The 8,143-nt window shown below is 43.5% G+C and overlaps 1 long non-coding RNA gene across 1 annotated transcript; it reads right to left on the reverse strand.

The window, feature by feature from the left end:
• Positions 1 to 4,142: 4,142 nt before the first annotated feature.
• LOC118001814 lies at positions 4,143 to 7,884 on the reverse strand. Its single transcript, XR_004676845.1, has 5 exons — positions 6,676 to 7,884; positions 6,034 to 6,073; positions 5,571 to 5,662; positions 4,609 to 4,728; positions 4,143 to 4,528 (listed from the first exon to the last, which is right to left on the reverse strand). It is a non-coding gene; the product is annotated as an uncharacterized LOC118001814 (long non-coding RNA).
• Positions 7,885 to 8,143: the final 259 nt, after the last annotated feature.

Genomic DNA, 8,143 nt, shown 5'->3' on the forward strand with positions numbered 1-8,143 from the left:
CTTTTCTCCACATCCATAAGCATGAATACTTCTGTACTGTCTCACTCACTTTCAAGTCTGTTAAAAAAATCTTTTCTGCAACCCTACAGTACCAATGTTCAAATTAGAATGACGACATCTCTATAGCCATGGCCTCTTGGCGAGCACATTCATGTGCCTTACTTGAATTTAAACAGTGTAACAGTTCTGTACGGTGGACAGTCGGGTAATCCGCACCGTGATGTTTATTTTTCACCAGAGGAAACCAAGTCTCAGAGAGCTGCAAGGGTCCATTCACTGTCCTATAATTAGTGTTAAGAGACAGACCTCAAACTTGAGAATTTGACTGTTGACCCTGTGCTACTTTCTCATCCCAACACTTAGGATAACACGTACAGAATAGATTCCCATGCTGGCTCTGTGACATAATGGAGACAGTCTCACTTAGGTGTGACTTCAGATGTGTGACCTTGGAAAAGTCAGTCTCAAGGTCAGAAAGGATCTAAAAGATCATCGAAGCCAGTGGTTATCAGACCTGTCAGAGTCACTCAGGGAGATTCTGGATCCTGATTCAGTGTCTAGGACTGGGTTGAGGGAATATGTAGGTTTAAAAAGTCCTCTGAAATGTGAACATGGAGTTGATAGTTGATAGCTGAGGAGTAATTGTTTCCCTTCAAGTTATGATAACGGTATTAGGAAAATATGTATTTTTGACAGTCCTTGTCTTTTTTTTTTTTTCTTTTTTTAAGATTTGAGAGTGAGAGTGCACATGTAGATGGGTGCACGTGTGAGCAGGGGAAGGGGCAGAGGGAGAAAGAGACTCTCAAGCAGACTCCCTGCTAAGCGTTGAGCCTGACGCAGGGCTCCATCTCATGACTCGGAGATCATGACCTGAGTGGAAACCAAGAGTCGGTCGCTCAACCAACAGAGCCACCCAGGGGCCCCAACAGTCCTTGTCTTCTAAGTATTCATTGGAAACACTTAGGAATGAAATAAAATAATGTCTGACTACATTTAAAAAATAATCCAGGGATGAGGAAAGAGGGCAGAGGGTGCGTGAAACAGGCTTGTGATGAATGTGGGAGCGGTGGAGGGTGGGAGGGGGCAGGGAGCTCTCTATACTATTATGCCCATGGATAGCATTGAAAATTTTCTATCCTAAGAAAGCTACAAAACAAGTAAAAAGCTCCCTAGGAATCTCTGATGACCACCAACTTTTGGAAATCTCAGATCTAATCCAAGCACATCACTCTAACTACAGAGGTTCCCTGTCAGCTGGGCTATTTGCACTCAGCTACATTAGAGCGGTATTGCTGAGGAGAACTCTCCTACTTGCCTTCCCGGCCAGTAGCAGCAATCAAGAAATGGTGGTACTGAAACAGGGTGTTTAGAACACAGCTGACCCTTGATCAATGCAAGGGTTAGGGCGCCAACCCCTCAGTCAAAAACATGTGCTTTACTTTGGACTCCCCCAAAACTTTAACTACTAATAGCCTGCTGTTGACCAGAAGCCTTCTGATAACAAACAGTTAACCCATATTGTACATTATATGCATTATGTAAGGTATTCTCAAAGTAAGCTAGAGAAAAGTAAATGTTATTGAGAAGATCTTAAAGAAAATAGCTTTATTGTACCATACTGTAAAACACCTACGTGTGAGTGGACCATCGCAGTTCAAACCCATGTTGTTCATGGGTCAGGAGTGTAGTGAAGTAAGGTGAGTAAGAACGGCTGGACACACGTGCCCCTGTGTGAGCCTGAGTGCTCTCCCACCTGAGGTCCGTCCCTCAAAAATGGGCATGTTTTCTAGGTCCTCTCTTGGATTCTATTCCTTTCCCTTCATTCGCAGTCCATTCTCAGGTAACTACTAACATTTCCACGTTGACCTTTACCCTGCAGTTTCCCAACTCTGTATCAAGTGTCGGTTTACTTTCCTTCATCCTGCTTGGATTTAGAAGCACATTTAATTTGAAGACTCATGTGTTTCTGACATTCTGGAACATTCCCACCTTTTATTGTTTTAATTATGCTTGTCTGTCATTCCCTTCATTCCTCTGGAATTCTAATTAGATTAGATTGAACCCTTAGCCTATTCTTGTCCCTCATAGGACTCCTGTCTTTAGAAATCTCTTTCCATTCTACTTTCCAGATACGTTTCTGAGCCCGTTTCTTCTATTATGTTTATGTCAATTGCTACATTTATCATCTCTAGGATTTCTAGTTGGTTCTGTTTAAATATACACTTGTTTTATTTCTGCCACTTCAGTATTTCACAATTTCTTATCCCTTTTTATGGGCATTATCCCATCATATATTTCTTTAAGTTTCCTAAATATTTATTTAAAGCTCTTTTCAGAATGTTTCATTATTTTTATTTTGTCTGGAGTGAATTTATCTTTTTTAAAATTTTTATTTAAATTCAATTTAGTTAGCATATAATATATTATTAGTTTCAGAGGTAGAGTTTAGTGACTCATCAGTTGCATATAACACCCAGTGTTCATTACATCAAGTGCCCTCCTTCATGCCCATCACCCAGTTACCCCATGCCCCTAACCCCCTCCCCTCCAGCAACCCTCAGTTTGTTCTCTATAGTTAAGAGTCCCTTATGGATTGTCTCCCTCTCTGATTTCATCTTATTTTTCCTTCCCTTCCCCTATGTTCACCTGCTTTGTCTTAAATTCCACATATTAGTGAGATCATATGATAATTGTCTTTGTCTGATTGCCTTATTTTGCTTAGCATAATACCTTCTACCATCCATGTTGTTGCAAATGGCAAGATTTCATTCTTTTTGATGGTGGAGTAATATTCCATTGTGTGTGTGTGTATACACCACATTTTCTTTAACCATTCGTCTGTTGATGGACATCATCTGGGCTTTTCCCATAGTTTGGCTATTGTGGACACTGCTGCTATAAACGTTAGGGTGCAGGTGCCCCTTTGGATCACTATTTTTGTATCCTCTGGATAAATACCTAGTAGTTCAATTGCTGGGTTGTCTTCTATTTTTAACTTTTTGAGGAACCTCCATACTGTTTTCCAGAGTGGCTGCACCAGTTTGCTTTCCCACCAACAGTGTAAGAGGGTTCCCCTTTCTCCACATCCTCGCCAACATCTGTTGTTTCCTGACTTGTTAATTTTAGCCTGGAGTGAATTCATCTTTCGATTCTTGCTTTTGATGGTAATGTTAGCATTTGGTTTGTGCATGTGTTTTGGAATTTTGGGTTTGTCAACTCATCCTAGGTGGCGATTCTCTCAATCTCTCTTTCTTTCTCCCCCTCTCTCAGTGCCTCTTTGCTCACACCTCCTTCTGGCTAACGAAGGCATTGACCTGGTCCAAGTGGGGCCTTCATCCTGGAGCAAGGAGTGTTGTCCTGGCAGGAGGCATCCGGATATACCAATGTATGGCTTAGCTCAGCTCCTGGTCAGAAGGCTGGATCCGTGTTTCCTCCCCTCCCTGTGGGCTCTTAGTCCCCACTGCCCAACAGGACCCCACCTCCTTGTGGGATCTGCCTGCTCTGGGCCCCAAGTCCAGCAGGATGGCTTCTCTAACTCCTTCTCATCCTGTGCACTTGTGTCCAATGCGGATCCTCAGGGATGTTTGGTTGTTTCAAGTACCCTCTAATTTTACATTTTCTCTGTCCTTCATCTATCATCAGTGTGTATTTAGAGCAGGGGCATGTGTGTGGCAACGGTACCTCGAGCACAAACACCGTCTTAACCAAAGCCTCAGGCCAAGATTTTCACTTCCCACAAGACTTTGCAGACATCAGCTATTTTAAAAATGTTTAAGTTGTACTGCATTTCCAAAAGCAAACACCTATAATTTGGTATTTTTGATTTCCAGAGATGCTAGTGGATAAAGGAGAGGCCGGGGGGAAGACCTGAGATATTCCACTTTCAGGTTTCCCATGAACAATACATTTCTCAACATTTACTTCTCTTGGTTTCTCCAGTTCTTAGTGCTCGTAAAGCATTTAATAGTCCACGTTCCCTTCATCTGGTCTGTGTTTTCATTTGTTCAAATACGATGTAATGGGAGTTTGCATTTAAAAATATGTTTTCTAACGAAATTATATATATTCTATATAACAGCATATATTATATATATAATTTATATTACTTATGTAAATAATTATAGGACACATTTTATTTATATTTTATTTTTATAATATGTAATTATATTATAAAATTTTTTGTTTGTGTATATATATATATATCATACCCACTTTCTGGCAGAAAGGGGCATGAGACATAGGGAATAAAGGTTGACATATTTGTACCTTTGGTTCTTCTTAGGTCTGTTAAATTCCTGATCTTTTTCCTGACACTTTCTAGTTTCCAGAGCCTATGAAAACTGGGGCAGGAGTCAGTTCACCTTAGAACCTGGTTTTCACAATGTCTCTTTGCTTCTGTTGAATCAATGGCAGCCAGTGGGCGGAGTCATGTGCAAGCCGCTCAGTAGACCAAGACCTCTGTTGTAGGGATGAGGCAAACACGCCTTTTCCTTCCAGCCCCACTGTCTGGAACTATACTTTTTATTATCTAGAGAAAAGGTGAAAGGCTGGGTGGAAACCATCTGTGGCTTCCATGCTGTGGCGTCCACCCGTGTAAAGATTACTCACTTGAGTGACGGCGCTACCGCAAGAGGGCTGGCGGCGCTGGGCTGGGGGCCGCGGACCACAGCGGCCTCCACTGCGGTCAGTGATTATTCATCCAACATCAATTATAGGCAAAGCACAGCGCTGGGAGTGGGGGACAGAAGCAGAGTCAGAAAGACAAGTCCTGGGCATCAAGTGGCCTTAGGTAAACTAAGGTAACATGAAGCAGTTCTCCAACACATTAAGGGTAAGTGACCGGTGTTCACAAGGTATAATTCCCCTCTAACACCTTAAACACACACACATACACACACACACACACGTGCACGCGCACGCACATGGTCTATTTCCTTTGCATTCAGTGTAAATACCTTCTTTACTTAAGATTTGGCTTTTTTTTTTTTTTTTGCAGCATTATCTTAATTTATAAAATGCTAACAAACACATTTAACCACTGATGTCTGAGTTGGTAAGCTTAATTTCCTATTTTAAGGGCTTTATGTATCTCTGCTTTCCCTTGTTTCCTGAAAATTCTAACAGGTAACCTAGAATTTAACCATTAAGAACATGGAAATATAATGCAGGAAGAATTTGAAGGTATATTCCTCCATTTATCAGTAAAGTAGCACATACCCTCCTTACTTCTGTAGACTTAATCCTTTGGAATCTCTCTCTTTTTAAAAGTTAAATTAACAACACTGACATTCCTAGCCATGGGTTCGGCAGAGGAAGAGTCTGGTTATTTAACTTTCTATAACTAACTAGATGAACTTCACTTGTGGAATGTAGTCTACCCCAGAAAGTTTGCTCTTTGTAACTTTATTATATCCCTTTACTTGACGTTTTATTTAAAGACCATCCTCTGAATTGATAGATCTGGCAAAAGGGCTCCTAAGATGATCTGTACAATCTTAGGATTAAAATATTTCAAAATTAACTTACTGAAATATGAAATTTATTGGTGGCTAGAAAACTAAATGACTTACGGATTAAACAGAGTTGATATATTTGTATCATTTGTTCTTCTGAGATGGATTAAGCTCCTAATCTTTCTCTTGGCATTTTCTGTTTTCCAAAGCTTGGGAAAATTGGGGCAGGAATAGGTTTATTACATTTGGTTGGTCTTAGAACCTGGTTTTCATTAATACTGGAAAAAATTTTTTTAAGTTCAGAGTTTAACCAGAATTTTAATAAAATATCATTACTTATTTGTTCCCATTACATTATACTTTAAGGTTTTAAGTAGATTTAAGTTTTAGACAGAGATACTTAGAAATATTTGTAGATCAATGCAGACTTAAGCAGGAGCTCTTACTCTTTTGAGCGTAACTAAAAATAATACTTTAAAGAAAGAAAACTAAAAGTTAAATACGAGGTGGAAAATAAATCTTAAAACAGAGTTATAGATGAAAAAGATTTTCTTTTTCAACCTCACCCAGCTTTGGTCACCTTCAGCCTAGTCTCTGGTCTCACATCTTGGTTTCTCGGTCTACAAGGTGGGGCGAATAATAAATCCCGCATGAATTTATTTTTATACAGCATTTCTTGAGGAGCAGTTAAATCTGATTTCTTAAATGTATCAGAACTCAACAGTACACTGAAAATAGAAGACTGTGTCTAATTATTTTTATAATGTGGTATCAAAATTAACACAGGGATCAGTGTATTACCTTGAGGTCTTGAACAATGATAGTTAATGAAGAACGTCAGCCTGAATATTTTCATGGCCTGAACACATATATACTGGCTCTTCATGATTTAGAAATCATAGGCATTCTTCGGATTTCGGGTTGCTTTTAAACCTTTGTCAGTAAACTAATGCTGGTTGCAATCTACTATGAGTTGTAGTTTGGATATTAATATACTACTCACATATAACATAAATGGGGATTTTTAATGAGACTCACGAAAACTACAATAATTAACATTGATTAAGAGCTATGTGTCCTGCATCATACTGCAGGCCTTCCGTGCGTGCCAGACATTTTTATTACAAAAACGACACTGCAGGGAGCTCACACGTACTTTCTAGCAATGCTGAATTTTCCCTAGCCATACTGCACGTCCTTCGGACACCAGCAAGCTACTCACCAGCTTTGCACACTGCGTAAGTTTTCACGAGCGGGTGGTTCCTGGTCACAGCATCATCGGGAATTAAGCTCTGACAACGAGAACTCGGCTGACACGGCGGCTGATGACTCGCGGGGCGCGCGTGGCATCTAGCGAGACAGTTCCAAGCCCTGTCACTCCGCCGTGTTCGCTACAAACCCAAAACAAAACACAAAGAAAAAGCCCGGGAACTTAAAGGTGTAAAGGAAGGGAATGCCAGAAGAACGTGAAGACACCATTTGTACGTCTTTGCTTTTCTACAAGGCACCGCCCTCTAATTTCGGGAGCGCAGACCACAAAGTCGCGAAGGATTCCTCCCCCCACCCCCCCTGGCTCAGCACCTGGGGGCCCCTGGGCTGAAGAGTGGAGGGAGGAAAAAGCTGAGGACAAAGCCCAGTAGGGATGATCTCTTCTTTGCTACAAAAGAAAAGATCCCGTTGGTGGAGAGCGAAATTACCTGCACACTGGAAGACAAAGGAATGACAAAAATAAAGAGGCTTTGTCAAATATAACCCCCTGTTTTCATTCCTTAGCTCTGGCAATTCGAGGATGAAGGCTTTGGTTACAGCACGTCACAGGTAATGTAAGAAACCAGCTTCACCTGAGTGAGCACTGCATGGAGGCAAGAGTCTGTTGGAATGTGCTCTGTGGCCCAAAATAATTTTGGGGCGGGGGGAGGTGGGGGGCAATTAAAGAGAAGCGCCTAATGAAACAAGCATCCCTACAATTTAGAAAGCTTGCTAGTGACATCGGGTTGAGGCCTCCACACCTACAGGGCGCTTGGAGGCTTTGACAGCGGGGTGAGGTGGCCTCTCTCCCTGCCCCCAAATGACTCTTCCCCTGTCCCGTTAGGCCCGCTCTCCACGTCTGGGGGCTCTGCGGGTACAATCGGTCCCGGGCAGCCAGACACAAAGAGGGCTGGGCACCCCGGCCGCACCCTGCACCGCAGGACACAGCTGGACAGCAGCAAAGGCTCAAAGAACGCAGGGCAGCGGAGGAGGGGGTTGCCTCCCGAACACGGGGAGCGCGGCCCAAGGTCTTTGAACACCCGCACGAGCCTACCCGTCGCCCTCCTCAGAAGGTGTGCTCTGACTGGACCCCGGCAAAAAGGGAACCACCCTGCAAGGGACACCTTAGACAGCCACCACACCCGCGAGGACCCAGGCGGGGTCAGAAGGGGAGCCGGGCACGCACGGGCCCTGCAGCCGGGGCCAGCACCGCCGCTCTCCCGCGCTCGCCAACGCGCCGCCCACGCCCACGGGGGTTTCTGCCCGCGCTCTGCGGTCCCTCCGCCCTTGAGCGCCCACACCCACCGCCCCAGCCCGGCCCGCGCGCCCGGCCCCAGCCCCGTCCGTCGGAGCCCAGCCCCCTGCAGACCCAACCCCTTCGGAACCGGGCCCCGTCCGTCGGAACCCAGCCCTGCCTGTCCAAACCCAGCCCCCTGCAGACC

The sequence above is a fragment of the Mirounga leonina genome, unplaced genomic scaffold, assembly GCF_011800145.1.
Source record: "Mirounga leonina isolate KUSES-001 unplaced genomic scaffold, KU_Mleo_1.0 Mir_54, whole genome shotgun sequence".
Classification (NCBI taxonomy): domain Eukaryota; kingdom Metazoa; phylum Chordata; class Mammalia; order Carnivora; family Phocidae; genus Mirounga; species Mirounga leonina.